Source organism: Orycteropus afer, unplaced genomic scaffold, assembly GCF_000298275.1.
Source record: "Orycteropus afer afer isolate SDZICR_OR568_19922 unplaced genomic scaffold, OryAfe1.0 scaffold00069, whole genome shotgun sequence".
Classification (NCBI taxonomy): domain Eukaryota; kingdom Metazoa; phylum Chordata; class Mammalia; order Tubulidentata; family Orycteropodidae; genus Orycteropus; species Orycteropus afer.
The window spans coordinates 6448985-6470948 of NW_006921656.1; positions in this window are offsets into that span (position 1 = coordinate 6448985).

Consider the following 21964-nt stretch of genomic DNA (forward strand, 5'->3'; position numbering starts at 1 on the left):
TTGCTTATTGGTCCAGTTGTGAGGACTTTTCTTCTCTTTATATTGAGGTATAATCCATACTGACTTTATCAGTTAGTACTTCAAGTCCTTATACTTTGAGTAAGCAAAGTTATGTCATCTGCATATCACAGGTTGTTAATGAGTTTTCCTCCAATCCTGACACCATGTTCTTTTTCACACAGTCCAGCTTCTTGAATAATTTGCTCAGCATAGAGGTTGAATAAGTGCGGTAAAAGGATACAACCCTGACACACAGCTTTCTTGATTTTAACCCATGCAGTATTTCCTTGTTCTGTTCCAATGACCGCCTCTTTGTCTATGTACAGGTTCTGCATGAGCATAAGTTAGTATTCTGGAACTCCCATTCTTTGTAATGTTATTCATAATTTGTTATAATCCAAGCAGTCAAATATCTTTGCATAGTCAACGAAACACAGGTAAACATCTTTCTCGTATTCTCTTTCAGCCAAGATCCATCTGACATCAGCAGTGATCTCTCTCATTCCATGTCCTCTTGTGAATCCAGCTTGAATTTCTGGCAGTTCCCTGTTGGTGTACTACTGCAACAGTTTTTTAATTATCTTCAGCAGAATTTTACTTGCATGTGATATTAATTATACTGTTCCATAATTTCCACATTCTGTTGGATCATCTTTCTTTTGAATGGGCCCAAATATGGATCTCTTCCAATTGATCGGCTAGGCTCTCTTGGTCTTTGGTCACTGCTGTTCAATGAGTCAATTCTAATCTTCTGATCATCTCTAAATTCAGGTGGGGTATATTTAAGGTTGTATTTGGCACTCACGGACTCGTTTTACTTTTCTTCGGCTTCAACTTGAACTTGCATTTGCGCAACTGATGATCTGTTCCACAGTCAGACCCTAGCCTTGTCCTGACTGATGATATTTTCTCCATCATCTATTTCAACAAATGTACTCTATTTGATTCCTATGCCTTCCATTTAGCGAGGTCCACATGCATGTTCACCATTCATATTGTTGAAAAAAATATTTGCAATGAATAAACCACTGATCTTGCAAAATTCTATCATGTGATCTGCTATTTCATTTCTATCACCAAGGCCATATTTGCCAATTACTGATCCTTATTCACTTCCAACTTTGAAGACTAAGGTGCACCTAACCCAAGCCATGGTATTTTCAATTGCCTCATATGCATGTGAGAGGTGGACAATGAATAAGGAAGACCAAAGAAGAGTTGATGCTTTTCACTCGTGGTGTAGGCAAAGAATACTGAAAGTACTATGGACTTCCAAAAGAACTAACAAATCTGTCCTGGAAGAAGTACAGCTGGAATGCTCCTTGGAAGCAAGAATGGCCAGACTTCATCTTACCTACTTTGGTCATGTTGTCAAAAGGGACCATTCCCTGGAGAAGGTTATCATGCTTGGTAAAGTAGAGGGTCAATGAAAAAGGGGAAGGCCCTCAACAAGAAAGACTGACACAGTGGCTGCAGTGATGGGCTCAGGTATAGCAGGGAACATGAGGCTGGCACAGGACGGGGCAGCATTTCGTTCTGTTGTACATCGGGTCGCTATGAGTCAGAGCCAACTCGACGGCACCTAACAACCTCAACAACAACAACATTCACTTCCAAATTTCACACTCCAATAATCTTTATTGCATATTTGACCAATTTCAGAGTACAGAAGTTGGTAAAAAAATATATATATTAATTTAATCACCACTGACAGTGCTATCCTTCAGAAGAGATCTTCAAATATTCTCTTTGATGATGAATGTGAAGTCACTGCTCTTTAATTTGTGACTTCCAATATAGTACACTCCATGATTTTCTGATTCAAAATGCCCAAGACTAGTCCATTACAGTTCACTAATGCCTAGTGAATGTTCCATTTCATTTCTGACAACTTCTTGTTTTCCTAGATTCATACTTTATACACTCCACATTCTGATTATTAATGGATGTTTGCAGCTGTTTCTTCAAATTATGAATCATGCCACCTCAGCAATGAAGGTCCCAAAAGCTTAATTCCACCCACATCATTAAGGTCAGCTGTACTTTGAAGAGGCAGCTCTTCCCTAGTTGTATTTTGAGTGCCTTCCAACCTGAGGGGCTAGTATTCTGCTGCACTCCATAGTGTCTTCACTCGCCAGTGTTTTTCAGAAGTAAACTACCAGGTCTTTCTTCCCAGGCTTAGTCTGAAAGTTCCAATGAAACCATTCTGCCATAGGTAGCACTCTATTTCAAGTCAAGCTAGTTATGCCCAAAATAGATACAGAAAGCTGGTTACACGTGAGGAATGGAAATACATTTTATGTAACATATTCCAAAGCACTCCTCCTTTTCAGGGACCAACCTGAGCCATTCAGTGGAAGACTGCTCTGTCCACATGGCTTGTGTGAGGCTGCACTTTCTGGCCCTCGGGAATAGGCATGTAACCTTTGTCTAGCTCATCAGAGGATACCATCTCATAGCCACTAAGAGTGGTTAAAGGGATAGACACATGACCCAGTGAAGCCAATCAGAGCCTTCCCAGCACCTTTTTCCTCAGCTATTGAGCAGTATGCTCCCTTGTCTTCTCCACTCCCTGATTGTAGGATCAATTCAGCCAGAAGCATTGGTGACCATCTTTTCTCACCACATGAAACACATGTGATTGAGATTGAAGCTAAAACCTAGAAAAGAGACTGAAGTTAACTGACAGAGCACTGGGGACAGTTCTGAGCACCTGGATGGAGTTATGTCTAAACCCAAACCACCATATTCTCAAATCGATTCCAATTCATAGTGACCACAGGACCGAGTAGAATGGTCCCATAGGGATTCCAAGGCTGTAAATCTCCACAGATACAGACAGCTACATCTTTCTCCTATGGAGTGACTGCTAAGTTTGAACTGCTCACCTTTCAGTTTGCAGCTGTGTCCTTTAACCACTGACTACCAGGGCTCCTTGGAACTGTCTAAAGCCTACCTAACCTTATGTTTTCTTTATGTGACTCCCGAAGTGTCTTTCCTGCTTTGCAGTGTTGACTGGGGTTCTTCCAGTTGCAACAGAAAGTGCCCCTGATGGACACATTTCCATCTTGTCCCCAATGCCCATCCTCTCCTTTGGCACACAGGCAGGACTGACCTTACAGGCCTGTGGTCGACCATGCCAACAGGGTAGGAGTGCTTCGCAGGTGCTGTGCTAAACCTTAGAAATACAACCGGAACCAAGGAAGACGCAGGTTCTGCCTTAGGTTGTCAGAGCCCACGACCCTTCAGAGAAGGGAAGCAATTCATTGGGCAGGATGTGCTAAGAGCCATGGTCACGGAGTATGCCAGCCTCCCAGAGCCCTTCAGTCTGCCATCCTAGGCCCTGCAGTGACTGTGTCCACTTTTAATGAACTCGGACCCACAGTGTGATGGAATGCCCATTTCCAGGTCTGTCTCATTCTTCGCACCATCTTTCCTGTCTTTAATCCATGCTACATACCCTCCTCCAGGCACTTCCTCTCCATCTTCCACAGTCAAGAAGTGGGGCAGGAGCTAACGTCTCAAGAACCTCCTTCGTTTGTCCTTGCTGAATGACAGGGGAGGCGACTGCCTCCACCCAAGACTAGAGAAGTCAAGTTACCAGGCCATGAAAGCCTCTCTGCTGCCAACAAAGCCCAGGCCCAGCGTCTCCTCTGCAGGGAGCCCTCTGAGTGCTTTCAGATGGGGGAGGGCTCAGAAAAGCCCTTTCCTTTGGTGGTTTGGGTAACGATTAGGAGAAAGTGAGCTGCCACTTGGTGAGGTGTCCACCCCAGAAAGGGCATTCTTCCACAGGGCCTCCCTGTGCCTCAGCCCTGCTGCTAACAGACTGCTCCGTACTGTTCCATTCACAAAGGCACCATTGACAGAAAGGCCTTCATTACACAGCTAGAAAGTTCCCAGGCCATGCTCCCCTCTCCTGCCAATCTTGGTTCTGGTCTCATAAGAACTGTCAACACCCAGCCTTTCCTGCTTCACAGCCTCTGGGCCTCCTGAGCCTGTCTGGCTTCCATAACCAGGTTTCATTCCTTCTCAGCTTCCATGCAATACCCCTGGGCAAGCCCTCAACAGGCTGGCATGGTATCATCAACCTACTATTGAGTCGATTCCAACTCATAATGACCCTGTGGGGAAGAGCAGACCTGGCCCAAAGGGTTTCCAAGACTGTAAATCTGTACGGAAGCAGACTGCCACATTTTTCTCCCATGAATCTTCTGGGGGGTTCCAACTACCAACCTTCAGTCTGCAGCTGAATGCTTAACCACCATGCCACCAGGATTCCTTGACAGGCATCCCAGAGTGACAATAACACCTGCTGGGTTCCCTACATCCTGAGTACTTGGTGTGCATTATTTGTTTTGATCCTTGCAGTAGGAATTGAAGAGGTAAGGACCAGCCCAAGCTCTATGGATGAGATGAGGATGCCAAGACACAGGTTAAGCAAATTACCCAAGGTCACATGACTAATATGTGGTGAAGCAGGATTTGAATTTGGCTCTGACTCCAGACTCAGAGCTTGACAGCCTGGCCAGTGTACCGACAGGAGGGGATGTTGGCTCCCACACAAATACATGGGTACGTGGATGTAGATGGCCTTTACTGAGAGCAGGGGGAAGAGGAGTGGGTTGTGCAGGAGCAATGACATGACTGGTTTCAGAAGTGTGCTAGGCTAGGAGCCATGATGACTGGGTTCTGGTGCTGACACCAAGCACTACTCTTTGAGCTTCACACGTCCTTTCCAACTTTCCAAGCCTGTTTCCTTAAAATTAATACAATTCTCCCAATCCTTCCCTCACGAGGTTGTTGGGGGTGTCCATCCATTTCGAGCTTTATTTTTATTATGAAACTGAAAAATGCCATCCCAACTCTCAGGCTCTAGAACATTTGATGGGGTTTCCTCTACCCACTTAAAGTAATTTCTGCATGTTTTCAATAATGCAGGATGGCTTGTAGTGAAATAGTAATTGATCTGAAGGCTACAACTCATGGAACAGATCACTGAAGGAGGAACCAGGAGATGGGGATGTTCCTCTCAGTGCTGGCTCCACTCATCATCTGGCTTTTTGGCAAGATGCTCAACCTTTCAGACTCACATTTTCTCCAAGTATAAAGGAGAGAGAATGATGGTGACTCTGGTGGTTGGGGTAAGGATTAGGAGAAAGTGAGGCTTGCAATTTTTCAGGCCTCCACCCAGCTGAAAGAGGCATACTCTTTGGCCCCACAATTTCACTTCAGTGTGAGTGTCCTGGTACACTACACACATGCATAGAGCCCTGTACGAGCACATTCCTCACAGCGCTGTTAGGAAGAGCTAAAGGAGTCTGAGTCATTCCCACATCGATGTTCGCCAGAGTCCATGGACAGCACAGTAAAAGTGCCATGTCACCCGGATGATGTGTCATCCCTTGTGTGATGTGTTCTCATGTGGAGGGGCCCCACCAGCACCTCACACTTGCTTCTTCCAGCTGCCTCGCACTCCTGCTCAGCAGAGACAGAATGGCTCGTCTGCGGAGTTTGGAGGAGCTCTTGGGTCTCAGGAGCCCAGGGCTGAAAGGTCTCTTCTGAGCAGAGAGGGCTGTACATCTGAAGCACTGATTCTGTTCTGCTCCACCAGAGACCAGACTTTGCCCTCCAGGGTGGCGGCAAAGGCCTTCTTCAGGTTCCAGGTACGTTTATGTAAGTCTAAAGTTCTTGCCCACTTTATCCAGTATCAGGGTTATAAAGAGTAAAAATGGTATTTTGGTCACCAGTGGTCTTACTTCTTATAGTATTCTCAATTGTTTCAGAATCCATGTTGTCAAGAGTGTGATTAACCAGAAGGCCTCTCAACACCCTCAATATATAACTCTAAATGGCAGATAAGAAAAGCTTTAGCTGAGAGGCACCCAGAAGAGATGGAATACAAGAAATGAAAAGACTGATTCCAATGGATGGTGAGGAGGAAAACCCACCGCCAAAGGTGTTCCTTGAGCTGGAGATGTTCACTAATTAAGAGAGGAAGGAAGAAAATTCCAGAGAGAGCATCACCTTCAGAGGAGTCCCTGAGGTGAAACGACAGAAAAATATGCCTGGACTAGAGAAGGGCTAACTATGGATAGAATGCATACTTCAAAGGGGGAGGAGTGACAAGAGGGGAGTGGGTGATGTGGCTTTGAAGATAAGGAGCCTCTGATGCCGGATGGAGGAAGGCATCAACTGTCAGGACGCAGCCCTCAGCATCTACTAAAGGAGTGTGAGGATGAAGGTAACATGGTAAGGCATCTGCTTTCTTAATAAAGGTCACTGTGATGACGGGTGGAAGATGCAGTGAATGTCGAAAGACCAGAGGCTGGGCGGCCTACCGACAGAGGTTACCAAAGAGCCCACATAAAGGCAAGAGTAAAATTGCTGGATCAGAGGAATGACAGAGGGAGTAAATCCTGGTGACCCGAATAGTTAAGCACTCAGCTGCTAACGAAAAGACTGGTGGTTCAAATCCACCCAGGGTCACCTTGGAAGAAAGGCCTGGTGATCCACTTCTGAAAACTCAGCCCCTGAAAACCTCATGGAGCGGAGCTCTAGTCTGACACACATGGGCTTGCCCTGAGTTGGACAACTCAACAGCAGCTAGTTTGGACAAACATGCATGAGCTCAACAACCCTGTACCCAGGACAGCTGGGATGTTGTTGCTGACCCTATCACTTGCCAGCTACTGGATCCTCAGAAAATCACTTCAGCTCTCTGCTCAGGAATAAAGGCTGGATCCACTCATGAGATGTGGATGCCGTGACTAAATGAGAGAACGGATATCCAAGTGGTTTCAAAAAAAAGTTTAATTAATGTAAAATTCACATAAAATTCACCATTTTAATCACTTTGAAGTGTATAAGTCTAGCTTTTAGTGTACACATCACCACTAATTCCAGAAAACTGCCATCACCCTGAAAGAATCCATACCACTAAGCAGAAACTCTCCATGCTCTTCCAGCCCCTGCCAACTGCTAACCTACTTTCTGTCTCTATGAATTTGCCTAATGTGGCTATTTCATATAAGTGGAATCATACAATATTTATCTTTTGGGGTAAGACTAATTTCACTCAGCATCATGTTTTCAATCTTCATGCACCCCCTAGCCTGTATCAGTACTTCATTTCTTATGGCTAACTAATATTTCATTTTGTAGAAACACTTTGCTGATAGGCATTTTGAGCTGTATGAAAACTTGGCTATAAGCATCTGTGTACAGGCTTTTGTTGGAAAGAAGCTCTGGTGGCATTGTGTTTAAAGCATTCAGTTACTAACCAAACGGGTAGCGGTTCAAACCCACCAGCTGCTCTACCAGAGAAAGATGAGGCAGTCTGCTTCTGTAAAGACTGACAGTCTTGGAAACCCTGTGGGGCAGTTCTACTCTGTCCTCTAGTGGTGCTGTGAGTCAGAATCAACTCAATGACAGTGGGTTTGGTTTTGTTGTAGTGCCTTTCTCCTTAAGCTCAAAGGTGGTCTTCAATTTCACCTGTTTACTCAGCATCTTCCCTGTGCAGAGACTGTGCTGTGTCTGGGGTTACAATCCTCCATGGGACAGACAACGGCCCTGCCCTTTGGGACCTCACATTCTGGAGGGCAGATAGACAATAAATGAGGATAGAAATAAATAAATGAGATGATTACAGATGGTGATCAGCTCTGTGAAAAGAGGGCAGCGATAGCACAGAGTGACTTCTCCATGTCACTCATTTGCAAAATAGGAATAATGACAGATGACCTCCCTTACAGGGCTCATTGGCAGATCACCTGTAACAATTCAGCTAAAACCATTAAAACAGAGCATGGTAACTTTGCACATACAGTACTGCATTGTCAGGGAAGGCAAACATGGATCCATGGGTGGACAGATGAGTGGACAGGCTGAACTATTAGGTATGTCTATGTAGGGAGGGTGTGCCCAAGACCATGTATAGGGTTGTCAGACAATGTTTCTAAAAGTGTATTGGTATGTTCAATAAGAATTCCCAGGTATATAGTAGAGCTGACAAGTGACAAGGTTGTAGTTACTTCTTGCCCACAGCCAGCTACCCAGAGGGAGCAAGTAGTTGGACCTGTGGGCTTGGGACCATAGTCACAAGGGACATCAAGCTCAATTGGTATACTATACTACACAAAAACATTGTTGCACATCCAACTCTGGTGAGTAGTGACTGGGATCTTAAAAGCTTGCAAGCTGCCATCTAGATGCAAAGATGGGTCTCTCCTCATCCAGAGCAAAGAAGAATGAAGAAAACCAAAGATGCATGGAAACAATTAGTCCAAGTGACTGGTACATCATTCAATCCTCAGCCTATATGATTATGAGACCAGAAGAACTATGGTGCCCAGCTACCACTGTCAACCACTCAGAGGGGGATCTATGTAAGAGATCCCGGACAGGGTGGGAGAACAATTTGAAACAAAGCTCAAATCATTAAAAAAAAGAAAAAAAAACAGGGACCGGGTTTGCTAATCTGATAGAGCCTGATGGAACCACTGAGACCCCTAGCAGCCAAACAAAAGACAGGCGTATGAGCTGAATATTTACATTAGGTAGATACACTCCTTGGAGAGAACAATCATGGGAGAATAGAAGGGCTGTGTATGCACAAGGACACAGCTCAGGGGGCAGGAGTGCACAGAGACAAGGACACAGGGAAGAGGTAACTATTGGGAGGAAGTGGGAGGGGAGCTGTTGTATTGTGGGGAAATTGTAGCTAATATCATGAGACAAAGTGTACATGAGCTGCTGTAAAAAAAAAAAAAGTGAATTTTCTCTGTAAACTTTCACCCACATCACAATTAAAAAATATAATTAAAATTAAATAAAAAACAGAACAGTTAGGGCTTAAAACATGTGGTGATGACAGCAGGTTTGACCTCTCCCTTCCTAAGGAAGAAGGGGAGTAAGGTGTGCCAGTGGAGGGTTCTGAAGTGGCTCATGGGCTCCCAACAGAAATCAAAAGACTGTTAAGGAGAAATGGGGAGGAGTGAGAATTATGCAGGGCCATCAGTGAAGATGCCCTAAGTCGGTTCCGGCTGTGACGTGAGGATGAGCAGTCCCAGGGATGCAGAGGGCAAGTGGAAAAGCTCTACCAGGCAGGGCGTGGCAGGTGCAAAGACAGTGAGTAGCAGGGGCTGTCTGAGCAGAGGGCAGGGGCTGGGGGGGGGGAGGGAACGTGGATTCCGGAGGGAGAGAGCGCACTCTCTGCTGTGAAGTCCTTTCCTCCACACTCCATCCAGCTTCCATCTGCAAGGCCCTGTTCCACCAGGGAGCCGGCCTAGGGACTCACAAAAAGAAAAGCCTCAGAACTTTTGAAAGCAGACACCGGAGAAGGTGGCATCTAACATAAACACCGCTCCTCTTGCTTTTTCGCCTTGCTGCCAGAAACAGACGAATTTCCTTAAATCGCCCTGCTGAGCCTGCCTTTATTACCGGCCTCAGGAAGGCCCGCCCCTGGGCCAGCGGGCTGCAGTCTGCTTCAGCGCGGCTCTGGCTTCTCAGTGCCCACCGTACACAGGCCAGCCCCAGGCTTGGTTTCCCCGCAGATCGTGGCTGCAGCCCATCGCCTTGACTGCTTCTGATCAACGCAGAGAAACACAGGCAACACAGGGACAGCTGTTCTCTTTCTGTCACGTGAAGGAGGCCAAAGTCTGCTGAGAAAGTAGTCATCAAAGCCAATGCAAAAGTGAATTCCCAATACCAGAAGCGCCCACAGCAAACCTAGGAATCAAGATCGGGCTACATCCTCCTTTCAGAAGGAAACTCGTAGCTGGCTGGCATAAGTCTTCATCTGTCCCAGTCACAGTTGTCTGTAAAGAGGCACGCAGGTCACCTGCATCCTGACCTCGTGGAGCAGAAGGACAGTAGTCAGTAGAGGCCTGGATTCAGGTCTGTCTTTACCCTTTGCCATCCAGAACACCTCTGACACATATATTTAATTGGAAACTACTAGGCACTGGAGTCCGGAGATGCAAGCTTCTTCATGGCCCCACTGGGAGCATCTGAGCCTCCCACCTGTTTCCTCAGCTGCTGTGTGAGCCACGAAGTTGTCTGCCGCCTCCTCTCTCAGTGGACCCAGCTGCAGACATCAGTGGGCGCTCCTTCCACCTGTCCAACAAGCCTGCTTCCTCTCACTCAGGGCCTTGCCCAGCTGTCTCTTCTACCTGGGACATTTCTCCACCCCAATGCTCTGCCCTAAGCCTGTCACTGAGCTTTCGTCCCTCCTTCAGGAAACTCTCCATTACTCCCCACCTCGTCTGAGTCGGGTAATGCTTCTCCAGCATCCCACCTGTACCAGTGCACGGCTGACTCCCACGAAGCCATAGCTTTTACGGTGCATCCCCCCCACACTGCGAGCTCTGTGCAGGCAGCATCCAACACCCTTGCTCAGCATGACCCCCAGAGCTAGCAGGGCACCTAGCAAAGCCTATGTGCTCTATCACTGCCTGTTTAATAGTTCACTGTGCTTTCAGTGAAGGTTTACATGGTAGTTTAAGTCCCCATTCAACAATTCCTACACAAGTTGTTCAGTGACCTTGGGTCCATTCTTCACAATGAGGGAACAGCCTCATCATTTCTGTTCTGGTTGTTCCTTTTCCATTAATCTAGTCTCCCTACCCTCTTATAATCTCATCTTTGTTTTGAGTAATTGTTGACCATTTGGTCTCATATGGGTGATTTTTTAAAGGAGCACAGTACTTACAGATGATATTATTTTGTGAACCGATCTGTTATTTAACTACAAGGTGACTTCAGGGTTAGTTTGAGTTCCAGGTTTGAAGAGTATCTCAGGCAAAGACTCTCAGGGACTCCTCCAATCTCAACCAGTCCAGTACGTCTGGTTTTTACTTTTTTAGGAATGTGAGGTTCTGTTCTACATTTTTCTCCTTGTACCATTTCTTTTCCAATGAATGAGCGAAATCATTAAATCAATAGCAAGGTGCCAGTCTCTGAGAACACAAGGGTGAAACAGAAGCAAGCTAGTGCTTTTCAGTAGTTTACAAAGGGCATGGGAGGAAACCACACACAGGCAATGTCACCAGAGTGGACGTGGAGAAGGGAGGTGGTAACTAATCCAGGTGGGACCCTCAGGGAGGCTCCTAGGAAGAGTAGACGCCTCCATGGTGTCCTGGAGAATTAATAGGAATGACGAGGTCACAAGGGGAAGCAGGCAGCCCAGGCCACAGCACCAATCACGGGCAGAGGGTGACCCACCCCTGGTGTTAATGAGTCCTTCACATGTGCGCAGGGGTGTGGCTGGAGAGCTGGGTCAGCAGAGGCCAGAGCTGGAGATGGATCTGAGGCCCGGGCCTAACAAGGATGGTGGCTCCACCAGAAATGAGACTAATGCTATGCAGAGCACACTGCGCAAAGGATGAACGCGAGCAATGCCCACATTTAAAGTCAGGCTGGGGAGAGGAGGAGGGGCAAACAGTGGAAAGAGAAGGACCAATCGGAGCAAAGGAGGAGGCCAGGCGTAGTGACTGACGCAAAACGGAAGCTGAGCGGAAGGAAACTACCAGGGGAAGTGGGCGTGGTCAGCCGTGCCCTCTGCCGAAGGGAGCGTGTCCTGGGCCAGGCCCTCCAGTGAGGTGCAGAGTGGCATGCGGGCCATCAGACCATCAGATCACTGCAAACAGGGGAGGTGATGGGAGGTGAGGAAAGAGAACCTGCCAGAATTTACCATTCATTTGAGACACGTAACTAACAAAAACCAATCAAAACCGAAACCCTTTCCCCCGATTTAACTCTGGTGACCCCCTAGGCTTTCTTGGCTGTAGTCTTTACCCAAGCAGATCCCCAAGCCTTCCTTCTGTAGTGCCCCTGGGTAGGTTCAAAGCGCCAGCCTCTGGGTTAGTAGTATTTTGCAAACCATTTGCAACACCCAGGGACCTTTTGAAGGAGCTCTGGTGGCGTAGGGCCTAAGGCAGTTGACTGCTAACCAGAAGGTTGGTGGTTCAAACCCACCAGCCGCTCTGCAGAAGGAAGATGGGGTCATCTACTTCTGTAAAGATTTACTTTACTTTAGAAACCTAATGGGGGTCGCTATGAGTCGAAGTCGACTCAATGGCTGTGTTTGGTTTTGGTTTTTTGAGGGGCCTTTTGAGAAACACTAATGGGAGAGAAAATAACTAAAATCAGCTCCTGGAGAACAGGGATGCACGAGGACATCCCTTTAGAACTGGAAATGCTTAACCGTCTATGCGGTCAAAGTCAGGAGGGAGGAAAAGGGCAGAGACTCTGGAGAGGAAGTGCCTGGAGGGTGAGGGCCAGCAAATGCAGAAGGGGTCGGGGTCCCACCTGCAGGCATGGCTGAAGTGTCCCTGTGCAGGAGGGTGACGGCTCAGCCACAGTTGCATGTCGGTAAGTCGTCATGACTGTCGTCGAGCGACACCGGCTCGTGGTGACCACAGCAGAGTGGCCCTGCACCATCGTCACGACCGTACGGATCCGACGCTCGGGAGCCACAGGGTGTTCAGTGGCTGAGTCTGGAAGCAGGCCGCCAGCTCTTTCTTCCCGTCAGCCTGGCTAGGGTGCTAGGCATTGAGCTGATTCCCACTGAGCCCTGAGCACTAACCTCCCTGAGCCACAACTTCCTGGTTCAGCAGATGTGGAGGGTATGTGCCTTGTTTCCAGTGGGCTCTGGTATGGAAAAGCTCACGGCCTTCCACACCTCCTACACCTGGACCGTGTGAACTGCAAGCCTGGGGCCTCAAACATGCCCAGAGAAATCGTGACACCCAAAATCAGTTCAGGGATGTGAAGAGGATTTCATGCAGACAGACCTCCTTAACACTGCTTCTAAAGTCAAAAAAACACAGATCAGATGGATCTAAATGCATGTTAGCAGGAATTTCTGTACCTCGAAATTTAACCCTTTCAAGACCAAATTATTCTCTGCTTTGCTTTTTGTTGAAATCACATGTTTTCAGTAATGGAAGACATTTTGAATAAAATGAAAAAAAAATGTTCCTCGGGTAATATGGCTTGTGATATAATTAGTGGGACACATAAGTAAATTCCAAGGGATCCCTTTTGCTGGGATTGGTGTGATGATGCCCATTTGTTCAGACTTCCACAGTTATACAGGTCCCAACTAGATGGAACCACACACTAAAAGTGGGATATGAGCTTCCCACTAAACCCCAGAAGCAGAAAATAGAAGTGCACACCATATGTCCCACTGGTCATGAAAGGGTTAAGTACTAGCAGCACTGGGTTACTTATAATAGGTTGGACTTACTGTAATTGGCATTTTTGTAGATCAAGACCAGGTTAGAGCATTAATTTCAAATGGTTCAACCTAATAGGCCTCCTCACAACACAGACCATTCCTTATCCTCCCCTTCACCCCTGCGCATGGCCTCTGATTGGGAAGTTCTTTGGCAGCATCCCCACCCGTCCTCAAACACCTGACTGACTCCCACTCATTCGTTCAGGTCCAGTCCAGGCATCCCTTCCTCTGGAAAGATGCCCTTAGGCACTGTGTGAGTGCTCTACTGCTAACAAAAACAACACAAAAAACAGTTGCCACAGAGTCAATTCCAACTCACGGCAACTCGGGTGTCAGAGCATAACTGGATTCTGTAGAGTTTTCAGGGGCTGATTTCTCAGAACTAGAATGCCAGGGCTTTCTTCCAAGACACCTATGGGTGGACTCGAACCGCGTTTTCATTTAGCAGCCAAGCATTCTAACCATTTGCATCCCCAGGGACCCTATCTATTCCCAGAAGTGATGTTACCACAGGCCTGGGACTTAAATCAATACACATTTACTAGTTCAGAGTTTCTATGGGTCAGGAGCTCATGTGTGGTTTAGCTGGGTTCTCTGCAAAGCTGGAACCGAGGTACCCCCCAGGGCTGAGTCCTCATCTCAAGGGTGGCTGGGGAAGGCAGCTCCCAAGCTCCCAAGGTTGTTGGAAGATCCATTCCCTCGCAGGTTGTTGAACTGAACCAATTAGTTCCTTACCAATGGGCCTCTGCGTGGGGCAGCTCCCAACACTGCCACCTGCATCAGCACTAGCAAAGGAAAGTCTGCTAACAAGGGGACATTACACTCACGTAATGTAAGCATGGAAGGATTAGCCAGTTAACTTTCTTCTTTTCTACTGACTAGAAAGAGGATGGGAACAGTGGTGGCTCAGTGGGAGAACTCTTGCTTTCCGTGCTGGAAACCCGGGCTGGACTCCCAGCCAATGCACTTCTTTGTGCAGCCACCACCCATTTGTCCACAGAGGCTTGCATGTTGCTGTGATGCTAAATAGGTTTCAGCGTAGCTTTCGGACTAAGATGGGCTAGGAAGAAAGGTCTGGAAATCTCCTTGTGAAAACCAGCCAGTGAGAGCACAGCGATGGCGCCAGACTGGGCATCCTTTCGTTCCATGTGCATGACTTGAGGTCAACTTGATGGCAGCTGGCAACAAATGAGTCACAAGTACTGCCACAGAAGGAAACACACAAGGGCATGAACACCAGAAGATGGGGATAACGGGCGCCATATTGGAGGCTGCCTGCCCCAGGCAACAAGGCTGAACGATGGCTGCTCCTCTCTGCTCCCACTGTCCCAAACACACCTCTGTCTCAGTGGCTTCTGGTTTTTGTGACTGACTTTCACCCCCACTAATATAACCCCCTGTCCCCTGCTGAACCCCCCGGCTAGAAGGCTTTGCATCTTACTCATTACATTACATCACCATCACTAGCACAATGTCTGGCACACAGCAGACACGAGGTACACATTTGAGGAATTCACTAATTAATGACATTTGCAGTGAAACTGATAAGATACTGAACAACCCAGACCCAAAGCATATCCTAGGCTGCATCCATTTTTCTCAAGGCCTGCATATGGCGCACCCAATTATTAAATTCTGTGGTTAAATTACAAAATTAAAATTGGATGAATGAAATGATTAAGGAAATTTCAGTGCATTAATGAGCTGAGCTACAAATGTGATCGCATGCCAGTGCACCCGGGGCCAGGTCTGGTGTGTGTATGAGGCAATGCCTTCTCCTTCAGAACAAAAGCACCCAGCAGTGAGACACTCTACAGACATGAGAGGGTGGGATCTGGTACTTCCGTATCTTTATCACCAAAACAGAGAAAGAGCAAAAAGAAGAAGAATGTGGGACACAAGGGGAAAAGAGCAAGTATGAGGACAAGAAGAAGAGAGAAAGATGTAGGAAATAATAAAATGTTAATTTTACTGCACCAAAGTCAAAGATACTGCCAAGAAATGTATGAAGTATGCGGGAGGGAAATCACAGAGAGTTAACCCCAGCATTCAAAGCAAAGTGATGATACGAGGGAGAAAATTAAACTCACAGCTCTGCCGGATCCCAGCAAGCTAAGACCTATAATAATCAAGACTTCTCAGCCAGGGAATGCCAGTAACAGACAGGCACAGTGCCAGGAACTACGGACATGGTGGTGACAAGACAGACAAGGTCCCTGCACCTCCAGCACAGACATGCCAATGGGGCAGACTGACCAAAATAATAAACAAATAACGGACCACGATATCCTCAAACTGAGATATTCTACCCCGGAAGCAGAGTGCTGAGGATGATAAAAGGAATTTCTACCACTCACTAGTTTTACTACCTCACCTGCTTATTGAGCCCTGGTGGTCTTCAATATTTTCCCAGCTATTAATTATGGCTACCAAGCCCTACCTGCCCAATTAGTGTGTGAGTTAAATGAGGTCATTGATGCATTTAATGTGCTTGGCTACTAACTGAAAGGGTGGCAGTTTGGCCACTCAGAGGGAAGACCCGATGACCCACCTCCAAAAGATCAGTCGTTGACCACCCTCTGGGCACAGTTCTACTCTGGCACACGCGGCCCCCGGGACTTGGAATCGGCTTAACAGCAACTTCTCAAAACTGAAACGAACAAGCAGCACAGCACATGGCACCAAGAAGCTGCCCGAGGCTGTTGCTGTTGTTGTCCTATCACGTTTCCAATTTCATGGCTAGCACTGCACCAACCATTGCTGGGCACTCAGTGTCCATGGGAGATCTCTGGGGCGGCGTGTTTGGACAGGGGATGCAGGCAGCGTCACTGTTAAATGCAGATGCCCGCTGCCATGAAGGAAACCATCCCCCTCTCCCCTGTACAAGCCCAGAGCGTTGTTGGACTAAATGCTTCTCTTGGTGATAGTCAACCATGGTGTCCCCTCTGCTGCCCCTGCCATTCATGTTAAAATTAGCAAAGCCATATTGATTTGGAAACCCAGAAGGATACATGGATAAATCAACACAGCAACCTGTGTATACAGCTTCAGGGTCCAGAGGAGGGGGAGGGGGACCTGGTTTCCAGTAATGAGAGTCTTCCACTTACTGTGTGACCCTGGAAGAGTCATTTTGCCTGTTTGAGTCAAGTTTGCTCCTCTTTAAAATGAGTATCTTAGACTATATGTTTGGAGAGTGTCTTCATTTTAATAGAAATTTTGTTTCTCAAAACTGGTAGGATGGCTCTTCCTTACCTCTGAAGAATAAGGAACACTAAAGAAGTATTGATATGTTTGGATTATAAACAACCAAAAACCAAACACTGCCATCAAGTTGATTCCAACTCATAGAATAGAAATGCCCTTTGAGTATCCATGGCTAGAGATCTTTTCAGAATCAAACTGTTCGTCTTTCTCCTGTAGAGTGGCTGGTGGATTTGAACTGCTGACCTTTTGGTTACCAGCTGATTGCTTTAACCACTGTGCCATCAGAGCTCCTTCTTTGAATTACGGTATTGCTGAAAAATACTGACTAAACCATGGACTGCCAGAAGAACAAACAAATCTGTCTTAGAAGAAGTACTGCCCGAAGGTTCCTTAAAAGTTAAGATGGCGAAACTTGTCTCATGTTCTTTAGACATCTCTGTAGAGGGACCAGTCCCTGGACAAGCACATCATGCCTGGTAAAGTAGAGGGCCAGGAAAAAAAAAAAAAAGGAAGACCCTCAAGAGATGGCCTGACACAGCAGCTGCAATAATAGGCTCAAACACAGCAACATTTATGAGGATGGGGCAGGAGTAGACAGAATATGTTCTGTTGTAGACAGTGTCTCTACGAGTTAGAACTGAGCTGATGGCACCTCAAACACCACCACCACCCCCTGACGAAGTTAGCTATGCCCATGTGACCTTCTTTGGCCAGTGATTTGTGAGCACAAGAGCATGTATCCCTTCCAGTCATAAGGCTAAAAGACCGGTGGCAACTGGCCATGTTTGAGATGGTGACTGCTCTAGCAGCCTGGTGATGTATGACTACAGTGAGTAGAGCCCTCTCTGCTAACCCACGTGTTAGCCACTGGAATTGTATGGTTGCTTGTACTGTAGCACACCCTAGCCATTCCTGATGGATACAAGTGAGCTTTAAGGGGCAAGAAAGGATACTCCAATTCTAAAGCAAAGGATTCTGGTCAAAGGAGGAACCAATGACATCAAGAGCAAAAACAAGCCATGAATTGAATGCAGGGCCCAGATTTCAGAGCAGGTTGCCAAGTTATGTCCAAGGATTCCTGGAATACCTCTAGACACATGTGCAGATTCCTATTCTTGGCAATGTCTAGCCCTGGAATATTCTGTGATGTGGTTTGGTGTTGGGCTTAGCTCTGGGAAGGCTTGGTTTAACACAAGGACAGGGATCATGAGTGTCTCTGATAGATTGAAGAGTTGAATATACTCCTGGCCATGGGGGTAAAAGACAGATAAACCCAGATGAGCATCTTTAAATGCCCAGTGCCAACAGAGAGGGGGTCTGGTACAATTAAAATTCTGGCAGTCTATGAGTCTGAAATCCAGTCGTCCTTGGGAAAGGCAACCCAACAAAAACCACATTACTGAAGACCTCTCTAAATAGAAAACAATAACAGGCTTAAGGGTGACTTTGTAAGGAAGGAGAGAGTGGCTGTGAGCAGGGTATCTATCTTTCCCTGAATAAGGCCGGGTGCCATGAGCCTGGGGGAACGGGCTTAATAAATGGTGGCGGGTGAATGTAGGTTAGCTCCAGCCGGAGAGCACATCAGCATGGGTTATGAAACACGCCAACAGATGAGTGATGAGGTGGTGGCGTCTGCTCCCCTGAAGATCAAGATCACTGGCAAGGAGGTGGAAAGTCTTTCCAAAGTCAGATGAGAAAGAGCGGGTCCAGGCCCAGCTGAGTGAGCGTTGGGCTGGGGTCTTGGGAAGAGAGGTGGGCAGGAAATGATACTTTCTTTACCTACACAGGTTCTCAATGACAAGAAATCAGTGGATAGCAAAGCAGAGGTCAGAATATCCACTCACCCTTTTTTTTTTTAATACATACAAGTCTAAATTCTTGAACATGGCTTAGAGTAAGGGCCAAAAGAGTTTGTTAAATGAACTTCAAGGTGAGACAGCAATGAACCCCTGGCCCCATATGACAGTGACGTGGGTGGGCAGCCTTCCTACCACACATGGGGATCAAGCCCTGGAAGGGACTTCAGACACAGGCTCTCAGCAAGAAAATCGCTCTCAAGAGGGAGGAAAAGTCCAAGTTGAACTGACCATGTCTGGTTTAATCTTATCATACCTTCCAATCAAGAGACGTCATTCTGCTGTGCATGGGGCAGAGTATGAAAAGAAGCCAACAGGGCTCCATCCAGTGAACTCCCCAATACAGAAGGGAGCATTAAGCTGGGGAGTGGGCAGGAGAATCCCTCCCTGAAACCAAGAGCCTCCTCTTTCTTCTATGTTCAATGACATCCATGTGCCATGTCCAACACTCTCAACTTCATCATTTCATTTCCTGTTTCACAATCTTGGGAGGAAACTATTAATATCATACATCTCAACTGTGGGAACTGAAGCTCCAAAAGAGGTTATACAGCAAGAAGAGACAGAACCAAGCCTCCAACTCCACTTTCTTTGTTATTTTCTATTGTTTAACGCATGAATCCCAGAAAGAGTAATCCCTTACCTAGAAAAAATTTTACCAATTATTGGTCAGCATTTAGGCTCAACACACACACACACACACACACACATGCACACACACACACACATACCCTCTTCTCACTTATCAGCATGGTTACCTTCCAAAGACAGGACCATTATGCGAAAGTTGGCGTTATACAAAAATGGAGGATGACCATATAAGACAACAAAATGGAGGATGACCACATCATTATATAAATGCCACATCACAGGTCAACTTACATCATTATATAACTGCAAACCACTGAGAATCACAACCCAGGCAAGTTGACACATAACCATAGCCATCACAGCCACTGTTACTCTCATCTCGCACCTCAGTGTTGGTTACTGCTACACATATGCTGTTATTGCAAAAAAAAATAGCCAGACAGTAGATTTTTTGCTGTTGTAGTAACTGTGAAATGTCAGGTAACAATATAGTTAATAAGTGAGGGGAGGGTGTATTAAATTCTTTGCACCTCTAAGAGTAACACTAACCCTAAGACCTCACAATGGTTTTAGAAAGTGGTACAGGGTGTCAGAGAGACACAAAATGGGAGAAGAAGAATCTGAGATGCTCACAATTCCAACCCAATATTTTTCAGAGTGAAAATACGCTGGTAAGAAAGGAGAAGGGCTCTGCTCCAGGCCCTCCAGCTGGTGGGTGAGCAGCAGGAGTGATTGAGATCTTTGCATTTTTGAGATGTGACTCTGAGGGTCAAGGGAAACCCTCGATGAGATGTGTGACACTGTAGCAACAACAATGGACTCAAACATACCAAAGACCATGAAAATGACATAAGACTGGAAACATTTCATTCTGCTACATATAGGGCAAAGAATGCTGACAGTACCGTGGACTGCTAAAAGAACAAATCTGTCCTGGAAGAAGTACAGCCAGAATGCTCCTTGGGAGCAAGAATGGACAGACTTCGTCTCAACTACTTTGGTCAGGTTGTCAGAAGGGGCCATTCTCTGGAGAAGGATGTCATGCTTGGTAAAGTGAAGGGTCAACGAAAAAGGAGAAGGCCCTCAACAAGATGGGCTGACACAGTGGCTGCAGCAATGGGCTCAGCTATGGCAGGGATCATGAGGCTGGCACAGGACTGGGCAGTATTTCACTCTGCTGTACACAGAGTCGCTACGAGTTGGAGACAACTCGATGGCACATAACAACAAAATGTATAGGGCTGCCATGAATTGCAGCTGACTCCATAGCAACTAAAAACAGCAACTCATTCCAAGGGGCTTCATCTTAGCCCTCACTGCCCCCTTTTCCATAACATACGACACAAGGACACAGTTCAACTCAACACACATGTGAATCTTAGCATTGGCATTGAGTCACAACTCACTATCATCTGTGTGACCCTAAGCAGGTCACCTAATTCTCTGAGTCCCAAGGCAAAAGAGCATCCTCATTTCAAAATGGCCCTCCTCATGGACTTCCTGAGGGTCACAGAGAGCACAGATGTGAGAAGGAGTTATACAAGTAACCATTATTGTGGTTGTGTGCTGTCAACTTGATTCCAACCCATAGTAACCCATGTGACACAACAGACTTGCCCCAGAGGGTTTCCCAGGCTGTCATTTTGACAGGAGTAGATGGCCAGGTTTCTCTCCCATGCAGTCACTCGGGGGGGTCAAACTCCCAACTTTTCAGTTAGCAGCTGAGTGCTAACATCAGGGGTTCAAATAACAGATGACAGAGGTACGACTGGCGTTGGGGCTGCCTCTGTAGAGTGGCACAGTCTGTGGAAGTGGGTTTATGGATTCTGTCTATAATTAGATCATCTACTTGCTCTGGCCTAAGGCTGAGGTGACTCTGCTTTTAGACCTGTGTGGCCCTGTGCAGGTTTAAGGCATAAAGAATTCTTTTTATTCTGTTTCACTTTTATCCTTTTCTATTTTGTGACAAAAATGACTCAAAACTTTGGGCTCATGGCCAGGGCTCTCAAGAGCACCTCTTCCTCTTGCCTGAGGGGAAGGCCGCGAGGCCAAGGAAAAGGACCGGAAGGGTCAGCCCTGGTTGTGACTGACCAACACGCTGCCATCTAACACGTTCTGAAAACACATTTCAATACTTTACACAGGGGGATAGTTTCCAGTTTAGGTTAACAAAACCCCTCAAGGAAGAAAATGTAGCCAAGCATAGAAACAGCTCATGACTGAAACATTTTGTTGCAGAAAATTTTTCCCAAAAAAGCCTAGTGAAAATGCAGCAGGAGGAGAAGAAAATGTTTTCACGGGATATATTGCTTCAATAGCTAAAGGATTTCATATACTTAACATATTCTGAGGCTGTTCTCTCATGTCTGGAATGTTGCAGATCCTCCCAGCCATGGAATGTCCACCTGGTGTGCATAAAACACCATGGGAGGACAGGGATGACTGGGGATACAGAAATGGACAGAGAGACAGACGGGCCAAAGACAACTGCAAGATTAACCACCTGAGTAGCTGGCAAAAGACATCAACCAGTCAGTAAATACTTATGCGAATCTACAAGAGATAAGGTGCCACCCTGGTGCTCATCCCTGACACAGAGGACAAGGCCCTAGTCCCATGGAGTGCACATTCTAGTGAAATGAGAGGACCATCAGCAAGTAAATGAATAAATCACTGAACTTAGTGACCAGTCCTATGGGGAACGAACAAATCAGGCCACTGAGATTGAGGGTACCTGGGGCCAAGGGAATAGTACAGAGAGGGTCAGGGAGGTGAACCGTGAGTGGAGACCTGAACAGTATGAAGGAGCCTCCATTCAGCAGCAAACGGGAGAGCAGATGCAAAGGTTCTGAAGGGGGAATGGGTTTGGTGTGGTGGCCAAACACAAACAAGGGCAGTCAGAGCAGGGCAATGAGGCCCATTCCAGACCCCAAGCCCTGTACAGGCCTGCCAGAGTCAGGAATCACTGAGGGATTGAGCCTGCATTGACCAGTTAATACTACTATTATTCAGATGTCCATACCAACCATGAAAGCCAAAGATGAAGAAATTGGAGATTTTTTTACCAACTCCT